The 23854-nt window shown below is 44.4% G+C and overlaps 1 long non-coding RNA gene across 1 annotated transcript in view; it reads right to left on the bottom strand.

Moving 5' to 3' along the window:
* The window catches only part of LOC115087229, a 103531-nt gene extending 79997 nt beyond the window's left edge, over positions 1 to 23534 (bottom strand). The window contains exon 1 of the long non-coding RNA XR_003855466.1: positions 23430 to 23534. This is a non-coding gene — a long non-coding RNA (uncharacterized LOC115087229). The remainder of the gene's footprint in view (positions 1 to 23429) is intronic.
* Positions 23535 to 23854: the final 320 nt, after the last annotated feature.

Below are 23854 nucleotides of genomic sequence, written 5' to 3'. Positions count from 1 at the left end.
TTGTGTGAGCGTTCTGAGTACCCGCTCCTCAGGGGCTTCTGGTTCCTAGGCTATCCGCTACTCGGAGAGCCTTCCTGCCTTTGAACTCCTGTTTGTTCTACTTCTCAGGACTTACCTTGGAACCACGCCTCGTGAGTACTTCTTCATACTTCAACTCTACCAAGCCTTGCTGAGATTCCCTGCGGTGTACCCCGTGCCTCGGGCCACTACCGCGCTCTCCTCAGCAGGATTCGCTTCACCATACCCTGCGCTGCAGATTGCTGCCTCAACTTCTTCAGGAACCTTCTGAGCTTCTCTACCTCTGACTACCTCAGCATCACCATCATTGTACAGTCATCCTCGGCATACCCCGCGCTGTGGGCCACTACTGGATCTGCACACCTGAGGTAATTGCTTCACTACTGAGAAGGCTGCCTGGCTTGCCCTGCTCCGCGGGCCACTACAGGATATTTACATCTGAGATATCACCCTGGGCATACCCCTTGCTCAAGAACTGTATCTCTACTGCAGTTTCCGCTCCACGGGTTCTGCTCAAGAACTGTTCTTTAACTGCAGTTCCCCGCTCCACGGGTTCTGCAATTTCTCCTCTATAATAAAGTCTCTCTTACAGTTGTGTCCTAAGCCTCTGAGACCGTGCCTACCGATGGTGAGGCCTACAGGGTTCCTCCCTGTGGGCGGAGTCATCTCTCACCTCGGCCCAGGATTCACATCCATTCCAAAACATAACAATGGTAAAGTGCTTTGGGTGTGGACTTTGTCCACAGAAAGCCAGGAAAAAACTAAACTACAATTCCAACATAGTAAGCCTTCCATATCATAATTGCCAGCACTCAACCTATGAAAAAGCCATACTGCAAATATTACATCAGGCCCTAAACACCATTACATCTCTTATTAGGAAAACAGATTAAAGCAGTGGTCCCCAAACCTGACCTGGATGGCCACCAGCCAGTCGGGTTTTTGGGATATCTACAATGAATATGCATGAGAGAAAATTTGCATGTTATGGAGGCAGTGCATGCAAATTTTCTCTCATGCATATTCATTGTGGATATCCCAAAAACCCGACTGGCTGGTGGCCCTCCAGGACAGGTTTGGGGACCACTGGATTAAAGCCAGGTTGTTGTAAATCCCTACCCAGAAACTACATGCTAGAAGAATACATAACCTCAGTCACACATGCAGAGCACAGATAGACTCTCACCAAATACAGAATAAAGAAATCATAAAATATAAATTGAAACGTGCAGACAAAAACTGAACTGTAAATCACAAGAAGCCAAACTCTGTAAGCAATGCAAACACAATCAAGAAATATCAAACATTAAAAATACCAATAAAAAGAATGTCAAATCTGCTGATAAATTCAGTCAATTAAAAACACTAATAAAATATTTCAAAACAGCAGATATATCACATCCAATAATTAAAACTAATAAGGATAAAAAAAATAATCTCCCACTTTCCATATCTGGGAACTTTAGATTTCCAGTCCTCCTGAGTTTGTTATAGATTGGAGGAGGGTGCACAAACTTTAACCTCTCTCACACACATATATACAGGTACTCTCACAGATGCATACACGTGCGCAGGCACTCTCCCTCATAGACACCCACATGCACACACACAAAAACCTCTCATATATACACATACACACACATCCTCTCATATATAAAACACCCCCTTTACCAACCTCTCATTCACACACACTCCCCTACCACCTTCTCATACATACACACATAGCACAACCCTTTCATACACACACATACACACCACAACCCTCTCATACACACACATCACCCCCACCACCCTCTCATACACACACACACACACACACATACTCACCCCACACATCCTCTAATAGATGCTCCCACCTTCCATCTCATATAGACACACACCCTCTCATAAAGCCATCCACCCACACCCACCCTCCCTCTCATACGCACACACACACACACCCCCTCTCATACTGTTGCGTCCGGTCTCAGACGGCTTCGACCTCTGTGCCTCACCTTTCTCTCTCCGCTAGCCTTGGGAAGGGGGCTACTGCCGTGTCTGCATGCCGCTCTCTTCGTCGTCCCCGGAATGGCAATGGCAATGGCAAGGCAAGGGTTGTTTTTGTCCCTCCTCAGAGGTTTAAAAAAAAACAAAACAAAAAAAAGAACAATATTTAACAGTATTATCTGGCAGGCTCAGGAGTAATCTCCTGCCTTCCTTTTTGGTTTTGCAGCTTTAGAGAGTGAGATAGGAGCATGCAGAGTTCATTCTGTGCCTCCGCTCCTTCAGCCCCGGCAGCTCAGCTTCTTTCATTTGCTGCTCCTCCCCCACCTCGGGGCCATGCCTCGATCTCCTCTGTGCTTAGCTTGTGGGGATTCCTCTGTCCGGCTTTCATGGGAAGGACTCTGATCCCGATGCTTACTGGGTGGGGAAGGGTCCTCAGAGTCCCCGATGCCCTCTGGACCCTGAGCCAGGCCTCCAAAATGTTTAGCCCCGCCATTCCCAGGCCGCCAAACCGCGGGAACAGCGGACATTTTAGGTTTTTCTCCTTTTATTTTCCCGGAGCAGCCTGAAGCCCCTGACCCGATTTTTTCGGTGCCCCCCTGATTTGTGCCCCTCACACTCCCCTCTGCAGATCCCCTTCGCCTACGGCTCCTGTTCCTAATATACGGAAGACTCTCTGTGGCATAGAGACCATTGCTGACATCCACTATTGTGAGTGTACCATCTTGTATCCATTATACTTTGTCTACTCACTACTTCTAGTCTCTTTCTACAGCTCAGCGACCCAGAGATTATATTCCAGTATTAAAAGGACTTCAGCCTTGCTGAACACAGCGACTCACTACTGCCACCCCTGGTGGTCCAGCTTCCAGTCTATTAAAGAACTATTGTGTTATCTCATATTCTAGCCTAGCTGGTGGTTCCTCTCAGGATCTCCTGGGGGCACTGTCATCTGCCATCGGCCCAGGGATTCATCATTTTCTTCAAGTGGTCATTTCTTACACTACGAGTAGTATCATTCAGACTGCCACTCTGTGGGAGCCAACCCACCACAGACCATTAACTCCGCCTACGGAGTATTATAAATTGCTAGCTCCTCCCCTCGGAGGAGCAGCACTGAACAAAACCTCGCCAGCATGTCACTGCTCCACGCTGCCATTCTGCAGGTTTTCCTGCCATCAGCGTTTGCCTGAATGAAGGGTGAGGCTGCTATGGCAGGAAGGTTTCAGGGGGCAATTTTACCGTCTCCAAATCTTACCGCCTAAAGCTGCCGCCTTACCCTACCTTATAGAACTTCCCCTGGAGGGAGGGGCCTATGACAATGCCCAGAGAGACCAAGAAACAAAAAGGTAGGCGATCTATGAAAGCCGTGAGGGTAAACAAAAAGAGATAGATGCCGGATGTCTTGTATAAATATTTATTGTGGTGGAGACGTGATAAAAATTGGGCGGATTGGTTCCTTTACTGTTACATGTCTGTGAAAGGACCAATCTCCTTTCAGAAGGCAGTCCTGAAAGGGGATTGGTCCTTTCACTGACAAATGTCAGTGAAAAGGACCAATGGGCAATAAGTGAAGGAGTGAATAAATTAATATTAAGTGCCCGACACTTTAATATTGATTTATATACTCCTTCTGGTGCTGGTAGTCAGGTTTGGAGAATGGACGCTGAATTAACCAGCGTCCATTTTCCTAACCCCTGCCAGCACTTTTTTTAAACTTTTTTTTTTTTAATTATTTTTTTAAAGAGTTGTTCCTCCCACTTAATATCCCAAGGTCCTGTACAAGAGCATTGTCCCAAGGGATATTAAGTAGGAGGCAGTGCAGAAAAGCAGTGTTTTCTGCTTTTCTGTACTAGTTTTAGTAGCGCTCAGCAATTAACGCCTGCTCCGGGCGTTACCAATCCTGCAGTACCACTCCTGTTCCAGGGATTTATTGAACAGGTCCTTCAGCAGCTCTCTCAGTATCCTGGGGTGTATCTCATCCAGCCCCATGCCTTATCCACTTTCAGTTTGCCTGGTTTCTCCCATACATTCTCTTCTGTAAACAGAGTTTTGTCTACTCTGTCCCCATCTACGATCTTGTTAACGAGCAATGGTCCTCCTCCAGGGTCTATTTTAGTGAATATCAAACTGAAGTATTTGTTTATTATTTCTGCCATTTCTTTGTTATTCTCCACATATTGCTCCTTGTCACCTTTCAATTTCACTATATTATTTCTCTTATTTCTTTAAAAGATCTGAAAAATGTTTTATCGCCTCACTTTACCTCTTTGACCATCCTTTCTTCCACTTGACCTTTTGCTTTCTTTATTTCTTTCTTCGTCTCCCTCAGTTTTAACAGATATTCTTCCCTGTATTCCTTTTTTTTGGATCCTTTATACTTCTTGAACACTGTTCTTTTTGCCTTTATTTTTCCAGCCACCTCCTTAGAGAACCAGATTGGTTTCTTTTTCCTCTTACTTGTTTCTTTTTTTAACACATAGATTTGTTGCCTTTGTAATTCTTTTAACTTGGCCCACTGTTCCACCTCACCCATTTCCTCCCAGTCTTCCAATTATTCCTCCAGGTACTTCACCATTTTGACAAAGTCTATATTTTTGAAATTCAAAACTCAGGTCTTCGTGTGACTTCTGTGTATCCTATTTGCATAATCGAATAATACTGTCTGATGATCACTGGTGCTCAGGTGAGCCCCTACCCGAACATTAGAAACATTATCACCATTAGTGAGCACTAGATCAAGTATCACATCCTCTCTCATGGGTTCCATTACTATTTGTTTGAGAAGAACCCCTTGAAGGGTATCCACTATCTCTCTACTTCTTGTAGATGCCACAGAAGGGATACTCTAATATGTATCTGGCAGATTAAAATCTCCAACGAGCAACACTTCACCCTTCTTTCCCACCTTATGGATGTCTTCAATGAATTATCTGTCCAGTTCATCTGTTTGAGTTGGTGGCCTGGACCCAGAAAATCCAATCCCTATGTTTAAGAGGGGCCACGATCTGAGGGCCTGAAATGTCAGACCTCTCCCCCAGCAGATACACCACCTGAGGTCTGATTCCGGAACATCTTTTCTAAGTAGAGAAGTCCTTTATCAGATTTCCTTTAGCAAATTTCTCCAAGGCCATAATGGTTTATAAGTGAAAAGAATCTTCTTCCTCCAGGAGATAACCTCTTGCCCCTTCAATCACCAGTGGCCAGCTCGCAGGCCTTTGAGCCTCAGGCAGTTTATGGTGGGGGAGGGGAGGGGAGGGAGGAAGAGTCCCTCAATTTAACATCTGGCCAGACTTGATCCCAGTAGTAGACTCTGGGCTCAAATTGATCAGTGATGTTGATGATGCCTCAGGAGAATAGGAGCCAGAGGTAATGGCTAAGGAGAAGGGGGGTATCTAAACTCTCAGAGAAACTGACTCAATGGAAGTGTCCACTACTACAGAGCTGAAGGAAGAAGCAGCAATACCTGCAGTCTTTTTGGAGGTTGCTCCTCCCCCATCAATGAGCCTCCTGAGGTCGCAACAACAATGAACATAACCCTTTCAGAGGTGCTACTGGAGACGGTGCAGGTCACATTAATGGAAGCATTCTCCCCAGTTTTGGAGGCGCCATGTCCAGTGCCTCCAGCTTCCACCACTGGGGAATCACAGGTCCCTTATAGTTTTTTTAAACACTATCTTGGAGTAGTGAGGGACCAATTAAAATTAAGCTAAGGATGAAGTCTCTCCTGGTGACACTGTATGCAGAGACATTACAGCCTGAGGTACTCTTTGTGAAGGTTGTGAGGCCAGGACAACTGCTGCATGTCCGAGTTTGCCTCAAGAGTGAAATCATTAACTTTCTTTAATGTGTATGCTTCAAATTAGAGGCCTGGGAGGTAACAGTTCTTCTACTAGGGGTTAGCCTATATGGGCAGCTTAAATGCTGATGATGGTATGGTGCTTGAGATGATTTTAATTGTACCCTTGAGGTACAGGACCACAATAACAGGCATCCTAACCTACCTTCATTAGTTGCCTTGAGGGGTTTAGTCTGCTGCTTCTCTCTGGCTGACACGCTGGTGATTATATCACACCAAAGCGTCCAATACATTCAACTGGGTTAGTTGGCTGTCTCCTCTCCTCTGCTACCAAATCTCAAACTAACCAGCTTATATCTATCTAGTCTATTGGCATCATGATCCCGGTCTAATGTCATTAGGTTGGTGCCATCCACAGATCATAACACTGTGACTGTAGTTGTGAGGTCTCAGTCATCAGAGTCCCAAGCCACCTATTGACACTTCACTAACTCCTTGCTGAAGCACTAAGAATTCATGGCATTGGATTGGGAATTTAGGAATAATTGGAATGACTAAAAGGCAGACTTCTATTCACTGAGTCTGTGATGGAAGCCTCTGTTAAGAGCAGGAGACATGATACTGGGATTCAAAAGCTTGGGGGGACAAATACTTGATCTTGAGAAGCATCTGCCTCAGCTTAGGGATCAAGATCTGCAAACTCTGTATAAAGAGAAAAAGCCCAACCTCTGGGATCTTATTGATTATCAAAGGCAGAGAGTTTACATCAGATCATGTGCTCACAACCTTTTGGAAATGGATTGCGACTTGTGCTTCTCTAAGTGTGGCTACCCTCTTGAGTTGACCCTTTTTTAAAATTCTGGGTCAAAATGTATAAAGGTGTTATAGAAATTACCAAAATGTCCAGCATTCTTATTCTATACTCAACGAACCTGTGATGCTATGTTATGACCTTCATAATAGGCTTCATCGTATAGTTTTTTGAGAATAACTTTCAAACTCAGCCTTATGTATAATCATTGGTCATTAAAAGTTCATTTTTTAAAGATTTTTTTTAGAAAATAAGCCACATCCCCTTATTTGTGAAAATTACCTGTAGTCTATACGTTCACTTTTCTTCAAGCTATTTGATGATGAAAGCCTTCTGCTCTGAGATAACTCTGACTGGTAACTCTTTGGTCTAATACATGAAGTTCGTGAGGAGGGAGGTGGGCAATTGCAATTACAATTGGATTTATTTGTGATTGTTTGTCAGTATGCAAAAAATTCTTAATCAGTTTCCTATCCGGTCGGAGGACCCAGCTAAGAACGGACTTATTCACGTTTTTCAACTTTAAGTAGTTCTCAATTACTTCGGCTGTTATGATTGACAGTCCGGTCCTTTAAAAGCCTGAAAAAAAATGCAGTCTTTCCGCTGATATCAGAAATGGAACGCCATTTCGCTATATTTGAACAATGACTGCAATAGTAAGTGCCAGGAGAATTTGTTAAATGTCATACGTTGAATTTTTAGCATTTGCCATCATCTTGAAAGTAGGGAAACGTTAAAAAGTTTCATATAGTGAACCTTCTTTATTGCAGTGATTTAAGCCCTTGAAAAAGGATCGTTAAATCTGAAACACGGTCCCGTGTAGGGCAGAGTTACCGGGCAGAATTATCTCAGAGCAGAAGGCTTTAATCATCAAATAGCTTTAAGATAAGTGATGAGACGAAGAAAATTGAACTTATAGATTACAGTTAATTTGCACAAATAAGGGGATGTGGCTTATTTTCTAAAAAAAATCTTTAAAAAATGAACTTTTAATGACCAATGATTATACATAAGGCTGAGTTTGAAAGTTATTCTCAAAAAGCTATACGATGAAGCCTAATATGAAGGTCATAACATAGCAACACAGGTTCGTTGAGTATAGAATAAGAATGCTGGACTTTTTGGTACTTTCTGTAACACCATTCAAATGTTTACCAATGGTCCAATTGTGAATAATTTAAGTGATTGTCAAAATGTATAAAACCATCTGGGTGGGGAAGATCTTACCCTCATCATGTCTTGATTAGTTAACAAATGTTAAATAATGATCATGTAATACCATGAAATGACCAGTAGATGGCATTTTAGGGAAAGGAGTCATGATGTAATTGTTTAATGCAGTGGTTCTCAACTTTTTTCCATCATGATACATCTGACAGACAACGTTCACAAGTGTGACACACTGCTCATTATAATCCATGGCAGAAATAAAAAAAAAAAGGCCCAGTATTACTTTTATGGTTAAGAATGACAAACGGGAAAGATAAGCAATCTTTCTGAACAGAAATTACATAAATAATAAACCTCCCATACCAGAACAGCACCAGCTTCCAGCACTCGAACAGTAACCATCTTACTAAGAAAATGCAAAACTGAAAATATTACATCAGGCCTTAAAATTCCAATACTCCTCCTATTAGGAAAACAGAACAAGTCAGGCTGCTATAGAGCCCTACACAGAAACTACATGCCAACAGAATACTTCACCTCAGTCACATGGGCAGACCCTCACCTAACAAAGAATAAAGAGACCATAAAGCATAAATAAAAATATGCAGACCAAAACTGAACTAGAAACAGCAATAAGCCAGATAATCTGTTTGCAGTACAACAAAGGAAAAAGAGAAACATCACCAGTCCTCATAAAACAAATCAAGAAATATAATATTAATAGCAGAAAAGCAGAGTTGCTTACCTGTAACAGGTGTTTTCCTAGGATAGCAGGATGTTAGTCCTCACGCATGGGTAGCATCAACAGATGGAACCCCGATGTGGAAAACTTATGACAAAGGTTCTAGAACTTTGACTAGGCATACTAAGCATGCTCAGCATGCCCTATACCATGTGTCCTCTTTAGTCTTGTACCATAGTATTACAATTAAAATAAAAAAATAGGACAAACCCAACTCCGAAGGGTGGCGGGTGGGTTTTATGAGGACTAACAACATGCTGTCCTCTGAGAACACCTGTTACAGGTAAGCAATTCTGCTTTCTCCGAGGACAAGCAAGATTGTAGTCTTCACACATGGGTGAATTCCTAGCTATAGGCTGCTTCCCAACACAAAAAGGAGGCCAACAACACCTAACCAGGTAATAACAGGCACAATAATACCGGCGCTGTTGGTAACAGAGGAGAGGAGACAGCCTGAACCCAAACAATGAACCCCAGGTTGGGAGAGCTGGGTTCTACACCTCAAACAGGTTCCGAAGGACAGACTAGCCGAACCTACTGTTGCATTGGCCATCCCTATCCAGCCAGTAATGTGATGTGAATGTATGGAGAGAACTCCACGTCGCAGCCTTGTAGATCTCCTCCACGGGAACTGCTTGCAAGTGGGTCACTGATGCTGCCATGGCTCGGACAGAATGAGCCTTGACCTCCAAGATACAGTTCCGCCTGGGCATAATAGAAGGAGATGCAATCTGTTAGCCAATGTGATAGTGTCTATTTGGCAATGGAAATGCCCAACTTATTTCTAATAAAAAAGAAACAAAAGGTTGGGTGGACTGTTTATGGGCTTCTGTCCGCTTGAACAGAAGGCTAAGGCTCGCTTGCAGATCAAACTGTGCAGTGCTTGTTCGCCTTGGTGAGAATGGGGCCTGGGAAAGAACATTGGCAGGATGATTGACTGTTTAAGAGGGAAATTCATCACCACCTTAGGCAGGAGCTGAGGGTACGTATGCAAGACCACCCTGTCATGATAGAACTTAGTATAAGGTGGATAAGTTACTAAGGCCTGGAGCTTGCTGAAGTGACCAACACCAAAAATATGACCTTCCAAATCAAGTACTTCAGATCACAGGTGAGCAGCAGCTCAAAAGGAGCTTTCATCAGCTGAGCTAACCCTATGATGAGGACCCAAGACACAGTGGGAGGCCTTAGGGGAGGCTTCAATTGAAGCAGGCCCCACATAAAATGTACAACTATAGGCTGTACAGAGATGGGCATATCATCTACACCAGAGCTTTCCAAACTGTGTGTCGGGACACATTAGTGTGTTGCCTGCAGTGTGCAGGTGTGTCGCGCAAGCCCGGTCAACTCTGATGCGAGTTTGGGCTTTTTTTTTTCTAGAGATTCACTTTTTTTTTTCAGTTTATGGGTTGCTTATTATTGGGTGATTTTTGCTGTCAATCGCGTTTTTTGGGGGGGCTTGGTGGGTGGAACGAGCCCAGCCATCCTTGCATTGGCTGCTGCTGCCGATGAGGCCTGGCCATGAGGAGTACTGACTGCAAGCAGCAGTGTCTGGTGATCATGGAAGGGAGTGAAGCACTTAACTGGCAACAATCAAAAAGACGAGGTACATGAGTGTGGGGGCCAGACTTGTGCTGGGGGGAGAGAGATGAGTGAGTGGGGGGCAAACGTGCTGGGGGGACAGACATGTGCTGGGGGGAGGAGAGAGATGAGGGTGTGGGGGACAGACAATTTGTTTTATTATTGTTTCTCAGAAATTATAACAATAACATGAATCGGAATATATATTTTTAATATAAATTTAAGGTTTTCATGAGATAGGTTGTGTCGTGAAACATTTTATTTATGTATATATTTAAGGAAACATACATAAATTGTCGAAATATGTTTCGTTCGTTTAACCTTTAACCTCTGGTTTACTAGTAGACTGAATTACCGTGTCGTGAAATTATGTTTGTCTAAAAAGTGTGTCACCAACATGAAAAGTTTGGAAAGCTCTGATCTACACCATGGTGCTTTGCGCCAATTGCACTAAGATGAACTCTAACGGAGTTGATTTTTAAGCCAGCCTCTGATAGGTGTAGAAGGTAATCAAGCAGTTTTTGTGTGGGGCAGGAGAATGTATCTAGGGCCTTCTGCTCACAGCACATGGAAAACCTCCTTTACTTCAGTCCATAGGACTTTATAGTGGTATTATGGTGGATCCTTGGACACTGTGGCAGCTGACCGCACCCACGGGGGGGCAGTCCCGTGAGGGACCACGGTGTCAGGCTAGACTCCGGACAGACAAACACAGATTTGAATCTTTTATTAAACAGTGTGAAAGACCACCAGAGGTGGCAGTAGTGAGTAGTGGTTGTAGAGCCCGGCTGGGCGTGTCTCACACAGAACGCTGGATCAGCGGATCCTCTGCAAGGCAGTGCTGTAGTGGAAAGAGACTGAGAGTTATGAGCACACAATAAGATTAACATTCAGAGTCCCAATGTAGAAATAGGAGAAGCTCCGAGATATGGAGAGCAAGCTCTCAAGGAGCAAGTACCTGATCCCTTAGAGCAGAGAGACTCGGTAGCGTTGTACTCACATAGCAGTAACAGAGATTCCACTAGACGAGAGGTCTGGCACCAGAGCAGAGAGCAGGCCCTTGAGGAGCGAGTACCTGATTCCAGTGAAGCAGTACTGTGGAGAGAGATGGTTTCTGTACTTACTGATGGTAATTGTAAGTTAGTTCTTCCAAGTAGAAGGGTAGAGGTTGCAGGCAGCGACACATGGAACATGGGCCCTCGAGGAGCGAGTACCGTTTTCCTGATAGCACCTGAAAGAAGCAGAGAGGCCCCCGAGGAGCGGTACCCCATTAGAGACCCCGAAGGGTAGTAAGAGTTCCAGATAGTGTTGGAGTGACAGAGTAGCTTAGGAACGGAGAACGAATCCCATCCGTAAGAATCCTGTTGCTAATTCAACAAGCTAGCAAATACTGTAGGCAGATATACCTGGAAGTCGTGACGTCAGAACAGGGGGACGCCCCTGAGGTCCGCACCAACATGGAGTTAAAGATGAGGGCGGCGTGCGCGCGCGCGCCCTAGAGGTACCTTGAAGGAGAATGGTGGGAGGAGGCACCAAAGCCGGTTCGGGGACGCCAGAGAGAATGGCAAGCAGATGCCGCGGCGGCCATCAGTCCAAGGTGAGCAGGATGAGCAGAGAGTAGAGAGAGGTAGGCGGGGCGAAGCTGTCGAAGACCGATGGACGCAACAAGTGGAAGGCTTTCTAGAAGCCACCAGGACCCGAGACACATCCTCTGAAAGATCAAGTGGCTACAGAACTAACCTCTCAACATCCAGGCTGTGAGCAACAGGGCCTGGAGGTTGGGATGCCACAGTCTGCCTTGGTCTTGCATGATGAGATCTGGGGAAGTCCCCAAACTGATAGGTCTCCAGATGGACAACTCCCGAAGGAGTGGAAACTAGACTTATCTTAGCAAATGAGGAGGCTATGAGAATCATAGTCCCTTTGTCCTCGCGAAGCTTCAAGAGAGTCTTTGCCACTAAGGGAATCAGAGGATACGCTTACAGAAGACCCTTGCCCCAATGACAGACGAAGGCATCAAAGGCTGGTTTGCCATCTATCCTGTGTAGGGAGCAGAACCGAGGCACCTTCCTGTTGCAGGGGGATGCAAACAGATGTATGTCCAGGCTCCCCCAGAGGCAGAATATCCAACTCGCTACCTCCTGGTCCAGGGACCACTTGTGGAGTCTGAAAGCCCGACTCAGTCTGTCCGCTACCACGTTCTCTGTCCCAGTCAGGTAAATGGCTCTGAGCACCATCCCGTGGGATAGGCCCCATGACCAGATCTGGACCGCTTCCTGACATAGGAGGTATGATCCCATGCCTCCTTGCTTGTTGACATACCACATGGCAACTTGGTTGTTGGTCTGGATCAGAACAACTTTGTTGGACAGCCGATCTCAGAGAGCCCATAGTGTGTACCTGATCACCTGAAGCTCCAGGAAGCTGATTTGACAAGAGCGTTCCTGGGCAGACCAAAGTCCCTGGGTACCAAGCGCATCTACATGAGCTTCCCACCCCCAGAGTAGATGCATCCGTGATTAGGACAATTTGAATGAGGAGACTCTGCCAGCTGGACTCGATGCTCCAGCTCCTCCTCAAACATTGCCGATGCCAACACCGACTGAGAGAAAGGAGGAGTGGTCAGATCTTCTTTGGAACCGCAAGGTGGCTCGACGACTGGCACAGGACCGGTGGAGACCGTTGCAGACCCTGGCACCGATAGAGGATGGGATCTCCTCGCCATGGGGTCACTTCAGGGGCATCGCTGCAAAAGCTGGTGCATCTCCATGCCCGGCACTATGCATTGACGGGGATTGGTGCGGATGCTTCTTAGGCATCCCTCAATGCTTGGCCCGGTCTTTCCCCACTGTCGAGGCCCAAAGACGATGAATCTGGCGTCCTCGACCCAGAATAGACAACGGTTGGTCTCTGGCTCCCCTATCTGCCAATGGCACCGACGGAACTGACAGTCCCACAGATGTCGATGGTGCAGTGTCCATCGGTGCGGCTCCAAGGTCCATTGATGGCCGATGCCGATGGCTCGCACTTCCTCGACCCAATAAGCTCATCCATCTTGTTGAATCAAAGCTGACATCCCTTTGGGATCATCTGGGCGCATAAGTGATGCCCCCAGGCAGAGAATACATACCTCATGAGGATCAGTGATAGACATAGTCCTCGGGCACCGGGCACTGGCAAAAACCAGATGTGGCCATCATGGGGTGAAAAAAAAGGGCCGCAAAGTCGAAAGCAATGGCGGCGGGCGGCATTCACCGATGGACAGGCACCGCTACCATGGGGGGAATTAACCGGAAAAGGAAACTTTCCTGAAACGGCAAAAACCCTGATTAGAGACACTATGGGAAGGCACCGAGAGGGACCCAGCGATAGACTTCAGAAGAAAAAAAGTGAAAAAAAAAACGCAAAGAGAGAAAGTTTTCTACAAGGCTAAAAAACAATCAAAGTGAAGCTCAATCACACCGCACAGCTTATAGCTTTGCGGAAAAGAAGAGACTGTAGAGGGATCCCACTTGGATGCGTAGTATAGGGCATGCTGGACATGCTCAGTGGGCCTAGTCAAAGTTCTAGAAACTCTGACATAAGTTTTCCACATCAGAGCGCCATCTGATGTCACCCATGTGTGAGGACCACCATCCTGCTTGTCCTCAGAGAAAACCATACTAATAAAAAGAACAGGTTATTTCAAAACAGCTGATGAATGGAATATCCAATAATTAAAAACTCATATCAAAAACTTCCAGACACCAATAAAATATTTCAAACAGCAGACACAAAAACCCAATACCTGGAAATGTTTGATTTCCAGGTGCCCTAAGATTGTTGTGAATTGGGGGGGGGGGGGGGGGGGGGGCGTTGCTTTCAACTTTCTCCTCTCTCAGTCACACACAAGCTCTCAATTACACACATATACACATGCTCTCTTTCACTTATGTAGGCTCTCAATCACACAGTTACACATAAGCACTCTCTCTCTTATACACACAGACTCAATCATACATACACATGCTCTCTTTCACTTACACATACAGGTTCTCAATCACACACTTACCGTACATACATGCTGTCTCTCTCACACACAAAGGATTTCAATCACGTACACATGCTCTCTGTCACACAAATAGGTTCTCAATCACACACTTACACATACATGCTCTCAATCACTCACTTACATATATGCTGTCATGCACACACAACACACACAGAGTCTCAAACACATATGCTCGCTCACTCACTCACTCTCTGTCTCTCCCCCACCAAAGAACAAATGAGCAGCAACAGTCTCCTCTTCTTCCAGCCTTTAAGACCTCAAGAAAAGAGTCCCATCAGCCACGGAGGCTGATGTGGCTCCTCTTTTTGCTTCAGGCCGCACTGCTCTTCTCTTTCAGGCCGATGCTGCATGCACTTGTACCTAGCATGGTCTTTTCTTCCTGTGTGTGTGGTCGCTGCATACCACTTCCTTTTCTGGGTCACGGGAAAAAGAGACCATGCTGCTAGTACCGCTAAGTGCTTCTTCCAGCAATCCTGCCACGTTCCGCCCAGGCTATCAGCATTTTAAGTCCGGGTGGAGGAAGAGTTTGCAACTTGCTGGGGCAGGGGGTGCAGCTGGGCCAGCAGGAAGCCTGGCAACACACCTGTGTGCGCTTGGGACACACTGATGTGTTGCAACATACTGGTTGGAAACTGCTGGTTTAATGTGCTTTTGGTGAAAAAAGCATGTATGTTCTCTTAATAGTTTGGGGTTCTCTTATTGGTGGATTCTAGAAAGCAGGAAATATAGAGAGGAAAGTTTATGGTGGGTTGTCGCCCTTTCCTTCCCTGCTTTCTCATATATAGAGTGGGGATTAGGGACCTCCAGTTATGTAACTGACTGAAGTACGCAGCCCATAGGCTGGGAGGCCCAGGGAGCCTTTAAGGGGAATGGGTCCTTGCAGGGAGCTTTCCTCCTTAAGGGAAGAGGCCTGAGGATAAGAAGAGGTCAAGTGGAGTCCATTCCCATTCATGATTGGACCAAAACAGAGAAGCACTGCAGTAGCAAGAAGTGGGCTCTTTCTCTTGCAGGGGAGCTACCAAATGGCTCAAAAAGGAGAACTGCAGGAGTGGGGTGAATTAATCCAGTGGGGGAACTGCCCTGTAGTGTTCTGGATGTGTGTGGTCCACGGAATCTAGCACAGATGGACATGAGAGAGTGCCTTCTCCCTCAGATAAACTTAAGAACATAAGAAGTTGCCATACTGGGTCAGACCGAGGGTCGATCAAGCCCAGTGGCCAATCCAGGTTACAATCACCTGGCAAGAACCCAAACATTAAATAGATCCCATCTCTTAATACCAGTAATAGCAGTGGCTATTCCTTAAGTCAACTTGACTATTAGCAGTTTATGGACTTCTCCTCTAGGAACTTATCCAAATCTTTTTTTAACCCAGATACGCCAACTGACCTAACCACATCTTCTGGCAATGAATTCCAGAGCTTAATGGTGCGTTGAGTGAAAAAGTATTTTCTCCAATTTGTTTTAAATGTGCCACATGCTAACTTCATGGAATGCCCCCCTAGGCCTTCTATTATCTGAAAGAGTAAATAACTGATTCACATTTACCCATTCTAGTCATCTCATGATTTTATAGACCTCTTTCATATCCTCCCCCAGCCATCTCTTCTCCAAGCTGAACAGTCTTAATCTCTTTAGCCTTTCCTCTTAGGGGAGTTGTTCCACCCCCTTTATTTGTACCTTTTCCAATGCAAGTGATGAAATGGAGAGGCCTGTTGCCAAAGGGGTAGATTTTCAAAGGGGTACGCGCGTATCCTCCCGAAAACCTAACCCAAACCCCCCCTGCGCGCGCTGAGCCTATTTTGCATAGGCTCGGCAGCGCGCACAAGCCCCAGGACGCGCGCAAGTCCCGGGGCTTGCATGGAGGGGCGTGTCGGGGGCGGGCCGCGAGTGACGCGGCGTTTCGGGGACGGGCCGAGAGTGACGCGGCGTTTCGGGGACGGCACAGCGGGGGAGGCGTGGCCGCGGCCTCCGGACCAGCCCCCGGACCGGAATTCGGAGCATGGCAGCTGGCCCGGCGCGCGCAAAGTTAGGGGGGAGGTTTAGATAGGGCCGGGGGGGGGGGGGGTAGGTAGGGGAAGGGAGGGGAAGGTGGGGGAAGGGCGAAGGAAAGTTCCCTCCAAGGCCGCTCCGATTTCGGAGCGGCCTCGGAGGGAACGGAGGCAGGCTGCGCGGCTCGGCGCACGCAGGCTGCCGATTTGGGCAGCCTTGCGCGCGCCGACCCCGGATTTTAATGGAATCGCGCGGCTACGCACGTATCTATTGAAATCCCGCGTGCACGAACAAAAGTACGCGTGTGCGCAGATTTATAAAATCTGCCTCAAAGTGTGGAGTGTTGTCTTTCTAAGGAACTAGCCAAAAGGTGCAAAGTAAGATGCTCAGAGTGAAGAAATTGTGTGCAAGAGGGGACAAATTGTAATAAAATATTGCCCCCAGGTGCCCTAGTTAATGCTGCAGTCAGGGAAGTCAGCAATAAAGAATGATGAGGTGGAGTTTGGGGTAAAGAACTCCATGACCATGGTGAAAGGTGAGAAGCGCCTTGGAAAAAGGGAATGGTGTATTGTATGGTGCAAGAATTCTTTATTTGTGTGCCCATTGGATAAGAATGTTATATGGGTATGTTTGAACCAACCGACTCTCCAATAGGACTGAAGGAGAGAAGAGATGGTGGAGAGAAACAGGTTGGCCCCTAATAGTCAGGAGTAGTTATTTTAGTTCTTATTTTAGTACTATGGCTTTTATTGTGCACCACTCTGTTTTAATAACTGTAATAAGAGACAATTAATCAAAGAAATGAATAAACAAAAGAATAATCTTACTGAATGGAAGTCCATGATTTTCTGGCTTGTTCAATATGATGTGAAACATCTGCTCATCCATGTAAATAGTTTTTGGCTGGCTATACAAGAAAATAAAGTTGCAAGTTTGTTTGGAATTGATACAGTGTGTTTGTGTCCATTATTTAGCTAGCCTGGGTCTATGGATGCAGCCAGAGATCATCAAAGGGAGTGAGGGGATGGCCTCCCTGTCCATACAGTAAAGAGCACATGAGCGTGATATTTGTAGCATGCTGTCCCCACCAGGTTGACTTCACCATCTGCATGACCTGCCATTAAGAACTCACACAAAAGATGGAAGGGATGACCCTTAAACAATAGGGAATTCCCCCCCCCCCCCCCCTTATTTTATGCATCCCGTCATGGGGGTTACATATGGGTTGGAGAAGAGGAGGGGAGCAAAGAAGCAGAGTTTGCCTGTTGTCTATGGAAGGGTCTCTCTTTATGGATTCGGAGAGCATTGGATCCAGGGCTCCACACTTCTACTCTGCTCTCTTCTGTCCAGATCACTTATTTTTTTTAATTTATTTAATGAGTTTTATATATTGTCATTCGGAAATGTCAAAATAACGCCATCATAATGGTTCACAAAATAAGGTTACAGGGATAAGGGGGGTTAAACAAGGGATGCAAAGTACAAACTGTTATTAAGCATAGGGGATAACATGTTAAAGGATTTAGTTCAGTTTTTTGTTTCATTTCTTATTTATGAAAACTTAGATGTGATGAATTTCATTTATTATTCATGAGGTTGGATTGGAGGGCGATGATGTTGTGTTGTTCATTGGGTGAGTTGGTATGCTTTGTTGAACAACCACGTTTTTAACTCCTTTTTGAAGGTTTTTAGGTTTTCTTGAGTTCTGAGCTTAGTCGGTAGGGAGTTCTAAAGTTTTGGGCTACCAAGGGAGATTGCTCTTTTTTGGGTTGAGGTGAGTTGATTTGACTGCGTTGGTGGTGTTTTTAGGAGTCCCTTTATTTGATCTAAGGTTTCTGCTTGGGGTATGTAGTTGTATGTAGGGGCTTAGCCAATTTTCTTGTTCTTCATATATAATTTTATGTAGGATGGATAGGACTTTGTATTCAATCCTGTATCTTATTGGTAGCCAATGAAGTGAAATAAGTGTTAGGGTGATGTGGTCATGCTTTTTTGCTCCTGTGAGGATTCTTGCAGCTGCGTTCTGCAGGATCTGGAGTGGGCGAATGGTGTTTAGAGGTAAGTTGAGAAGAAGAGAGTTGCAGTAGTCTATATTGGAGAAAATTAGTAATTGGAGGACTGATCTGAAGTTATTGTTGGAGAGAAAAGGTTTTAGATGACAGAGTGTAAGTAGTTTATGATAACCGTCTTTGATTTTTGTTGATATATGGTTTTTGAATGAAAGTTCTCTGTCAATAATTACTCCGAGGTTGCGGGCATGGTTGATTGGAGATATGATCGAATTTTGATTCATGAGGTTGAGCGGTGGTATTTGAGGAGAGTTGTTCTTTCTGTCTAGTAATATTAATTCAGTCTTGTCGAAGTTGAGGATGAGTTTTAGGTTGGCTAGTATTTCCTTTATGCTGTTTAGGTAATTGGCTGTTAATTTGTATGTTTCTTCTCGTGATTTTTTTAATTGGGATTAATATTTGAATATCATCAGCATAGATGAAGTGGGTTAGATTCAGATATGAAAGGAAGTGGCATAATGGGAGCAGATAGATGTTAAAGAGCATCACTGAAAGAGCGGATCCTTGGGGAACTCCAGTGCTTAGGTTGATTTTCTTTGAGAGGGAATCATTAAGTAACACTTGGTAGGATCTCTGTGACAGGTACGAGGAGAACCATTGAAGGGTTGTTTTCTTAGCTTCTATTTCAGATAGACGATTAATCAATATAGAGTGATTTACTGTATCAAAGGCTGCAGATAGATCGAGCAGGATTAGAAGGTAACTTTGGCCTTTTTCAAAACCTTTGAGTACGAAGTCATTCATTGCAAGTAGTAGGGTTTCAGTGTTCAGTTGCTTTCTGAAGCCAAATTGAGCAAGTAAGAGGATGTTGTTTTCATCTAGATGGTCAGTGAGTAGAGTGTGGACAACTTTCTCAATGATTTTGGCAATGAATGGGAGGTTTGATATAGGTCTGTAGTTCAGTGGATTTTCTGGATCTAGATTATTCTTTTTTGGAATGGGTTTGATGATTGCCGATTTTAGGCATTCTGAGTAGTTTCCTTCCATGAGGGAAAGGTTTACAATTTTAGTTAATGTTTTGGTTATTGGTGGTTCAAGATTTTTTATTGTTGTAATGGGTATGGGCGTCAATAGGGGTGTTAGCTGGGTTCATTTTTTTAATGATCATTTCAATTTCTAAGGAAGATGCTGTTTCAAAGTTGGACCAGGTTTTTGTTTGAATGTTCAGTAATTTCTGGTCTTGTGAGTCGTTTTTTAGGTTGTTATTTATGAGGATTTGATTTTTTCGTTAAAGAAGTCTGCAAGTCATTGCTATTGATCTTTGGTGTTGAAAGTGATTGTCAAAAGATGATTTTGTTATTTATTTATTTTTATTTATTTAGATTTTTTTATATACCGAAGTATAGCTTCTGCCTTCACTCTGGCTTTTTACTATGTTGAAGAGCATCTTAGGATTTTGTTGGTATTTGGTTATTTATTTTGTGTAGAAGTCTTTTTTTGTTTTATGGATGAGTTTTTTGTATTCGGCTAGTTGTGTTCTGTATGTGTTTAGTAGTGTGGTTGTTTTGTTTTTTCTCCCAAAATTTCTCTATTTTTCTGAGTTTCTTTGGCTACTCTGATGTTTTTGTTTTGTACCAGAGATTCTGATTTTTTGGTTCTTTTATCATTTTTGTTATTATGGGATTTATCTTATCTGCTATTGTTTTTGTTATGGTGATCCAGGAAGATGTTGCGTTTTCTGTGTTTGATAGATCTATATTTGTTAGTTCAGTTTGAAGATCTACTTGAAGAGTTTCAATAGAGAAAGGTGGACAATAGGAGAAGGATTTGATTGTGTTTTTTCTTGTGGTGCTGTTTATAATTTGAAAATAGATTTGTGTGGCTGATAGAGTGGTCTGACCATGGTATTTTTGATATCTTCGTTTGGTGGTTAGACCAAAAATTGGAATTGATGAAGATTAGGTCTAGTGTATGACCTGCTTTGTGTGTAGGGCCATTGATAATTTGATTGAGACCCAGTGATGATAGTGCATCAATGTCTGAGGAGCAGGCAGGCGAGTAGGGGGTAGAGTCAATGTGTAAATTGAAGTCACCAAGAATAATTATGGGTTTGTTAATAGATAATTTGGTCAGGAAAAATTTAATAAGTGGTGAGCAGTTTTTTTTCCGAGAGTATTGGGGGGGGGGGGGGGGGGGGGGCAGTATACTAGGCAAATTTGTAAGTGTGGAGAATCAAATAGTGAAATTTCCAATGAAGAGCAATTGCTTGTTGGAATTAGTTTCATCGGTAGGTTTTTTTTGGTGAAGAGCATTAGGCCTCCGCCTTTCTTTTTCGGTCTGGGTAAAGAAAAAGTTCTATAGGTGAAGTTGTTGATTTGGTTGATTATTACTGTGTCTGTGTTTTTTGCCCATGTTTCTGTGATGGTTATAAAGTCTGTTTTTTCATCTTGGAGAAGGTCATTGATGATTGGTATTTTTTTTTTATTATTGATTGGGCATTAAAGAGTAGGAAAGAAAGTGTTAGATAGTTACAAAGAGATGTGTTGTTGTTGTTGTGAGTAATGGTTGTATGTTGATATTTAAGTTTTGTTTTAGATTTCGTACCTCTTTCATTCCAGTTGTTGTCAGTGTTTGGTCCATTTCTATTGTCCTTGCAGATTGTGGAGGGTTGATGGTTTGCCATCTTAACGTTCGGAGAAAATCTGGAGATTATGTACTGCTGGCACTGCGGATTGCACGAAGGAGTGCACAAAAGGGAGAGCCCCTTTGTTGCGCCCCTTCAGCGCGCGACGCACGGCACGCGACGCCTAGAGGTGTCACTGTCTTAGCGCTGTGGCGCTGCCGACATTGGGTTGGGGGGGGTGTGGCTAGGGATCGCGATCTCCCTCTCTGAGGTCCCAGTAATTTAAAAGGCACTTGCCTTTATTTCTCTGTTCTTTCTTTCTCTCGCTGGCGCTGTTAGAAGTTGGTGGTGTGTGGGTAGGCCTGCCCTGGTGTCCTTTGCCTGGAGGTGCTGCTGTCTTAGCGCTGCAGCGCTGGCGACGTCGGGTTGGGGGGGCGTGGCTAGGGATCATGATCTCCCTCTCTGAGGTCCCAGTAATTTAAAAGGCACTTGCCTTTATTTCTCTGTTGTTGTTCTTTCTTTCTCTCGCTGGCACTGTTAGCAGTTGGTGGTGTGTGGATGGGCCTGCCCCGGTGTCCTTTGCCTGGAGGTGTCGCTGTCTTAGCGCTGTGGCGCTGGCCACTTGAAACCAGGTGCCTTCAGGATTTTATAGGAGGGGCTTCTCATGGTCAGTCAGGGCAACAGAGGGAGGTTAGATAGACATCTAAATCTGTCTGAACCCTGAAGCCCCAAGTTTGATGCCCTATAACAAGTCTCTGGATATTAACAGGCTGACCACAGAATTTTATTGCCACTTCTGGAGTGAGCTAGGACATAACGTTCTGTGGGTCCTAGCAGAAGCTCTCGAGACCGGAGAGTTATTGCTGTCATGCCATCATGAAGTGTTAACTCTAATAACTAAAAAGGGAGACATGCACAATGTGAAGCACTGGTGTCCAGTCTCGCGGCTGTGCACAGACTTTAAGTCTGTGGCAAAAGTGATCTTGCTGCAGCTCATTTCTCTGCTGGAAGACGTGATTCACCCCAACCATTCCTACACAATTTCAAGATGGACCATATTTGATAACATCTTCCTGGTCTGGGATCTGATCCACCTCACCCACAGGACTGGTCTGTCGACTGCACTACTCACATTAGATCAGGAGAAAGATTTGATACAGCATGGCACAATTTATGTTCCTCTCAGCATGTGATAAGGCAGTGGGAATAGATAGCAGAAGCCTTAAAGCAGAGCTCCTAAAAGGTGAGGTCAGTCTGCTCTTTTTCTTAGCAGCTACACTTTGCCTCCTTTACAGCAGACTCCCTATGATGGTCTTGCAGACCTCTACAGGTCCATGAAACCCAGTTCAGGAACCACTGCCTATAAACTTGTTTGTTGATCCTTATTTCTGAATATTTGAGTGGCCTAATACAGTAATATGTTTTGTACTTCAATATAAATAGAAAAAAATGTATTGTATTCTGTGGAATATAAATATTTTAAATAAAAAATACTGTACGGTGTAGGTGAAAAATATGTATTTTTTTAAATTTATTTATTTGTTTAATTTACATTTTATTCGTTTCAAATATTATAACAAGGCCAACCTTGTGAGGAAATACAGAAACTTAATTCTCTGAAACATTATACATACTCCACATGTATTTACTAATACATTTATGTGAAATCTTTTTTTTCTCCGTTTCATTGGAAAAGAAGGGAGGAGGAACAAGGAGAAAATCAAAGGAGAACAAAGGAAATTGATATAACATAGCTGCTGTATTAGGCCTCAGTCATACTATATGCCCTCTTTATACATGGCTTATGTGTCCCCCCCCCCCCCCCCCCCCCCTTCTAGAAACTGTCTCAATTGATCGGGCATGAAAAAAATATATGTATTACCAGCTGACTTTATAACACATTTGCAAGGAAACCGTAAAAGGAAACTTGCTCCTTTGGCCAAAACCTCGGGGCGCATTGTTATGAACATCTTCCTCCGCTGTTGGGTGGCCCTGGAAAGGTCTGGGTAGACCCTAACCATTCTTCCCATATGTATTTAAGAAAACTGCGATCTGAACTATGAGACATGAATGAAAAATTTGATTTAAACTCCTATAGCTCCCATAAGGTCCTCCACCACAACTACCAACTCTGCAACTTCCTTAATGGACAATATCTTACTACTGTGCTAATCACCAACAAAATCAATTACTGCAATTCCATATATAACAGCATCTTACAATACAGTGCAAAGTGTCTCTAGCTCCTACAAAGTACTGCTGTGGGAATTGGTAGGTACAAAAGCAACTGATCATATCTGCTCTTCAAAAACTTGTTTTCTTCCTTCCAAACTTAGTACCATCATTATTTTGCTTTCTAAATGCACGGGTATACTTCAGACTTGGAGGTCCATTGAGCGTTTTTTTGATTACAAAAATATTGACTTCCAGTATGTACCTGCTTATTTTAAGGAGGATTCAGAAAGTAAAACTGTCTTCTGCTTCACAGAGGTGAATACGCATGCTCGGGCTTCACGTTCTCATGGCAACAACAGACCAACAGTGCTCCTTCCCGAGTAGCACTGTGGCAAACCTTGACATTATGGCAAACTATAATCATAAAATTAGAAAATAATACTCCCTGCAGTAAAGATGGTTAAATATTTCTTACCACCCTCAAGTTATTTCATGTGGACCCGCTGTTGTTTCAAAACACAACCCTTGCTTACTCCTACACAGTCGGGAACGGCGGTGGAATCACACCCCCTAGGATAGGAGTAGTAGCAGCCTACAAGGAGCATGCGCAGTTGTAGTCACTGCAGAACCGGAAGCAGTAGTAGGATTCCAGGAGGCTCTTACCGGAAGGTAGTCCGTGACCTGCCTGTGTTGGTGAGCATGCACTTGACAGAGGTCTGTCGGACTCTGTACCCCTCTTTCCTCGATGTTTATGGGAGCTGAATGTGAAAGCAAGGAGGGAGGGAGGGAGTCGTGGTTCGTTGCCGACTGTAGCGTGATTAAAAAAAAAAATCAAAACCTGTTACAGAAAAACCACCTATAAATTTAAAAAGTAGCCCAATTTGTCGGGAAAACTACCTA

This window comes from Rhinatrema bivittatum, chromosome 1, assembly GCF_901001135.1.
Source record: "Rhinatrema bivittatum chromosome 1, aRhiBiv1.1, whole genome shotgun sequence".
Taxonomy (NCBI): domain Eukaryota; kingdom Metazoa; phylum Chordata; class Amphibia; order Gymnophiona; family Rhinatrematidae; genus Rhinatrema; species Rhinatrema bivittatum.
The sequence above is the reverse complement of the archived record's forward strand: the minus strand, read 5'-3'. Positions and strand labels throughout refer to the sequence as shown.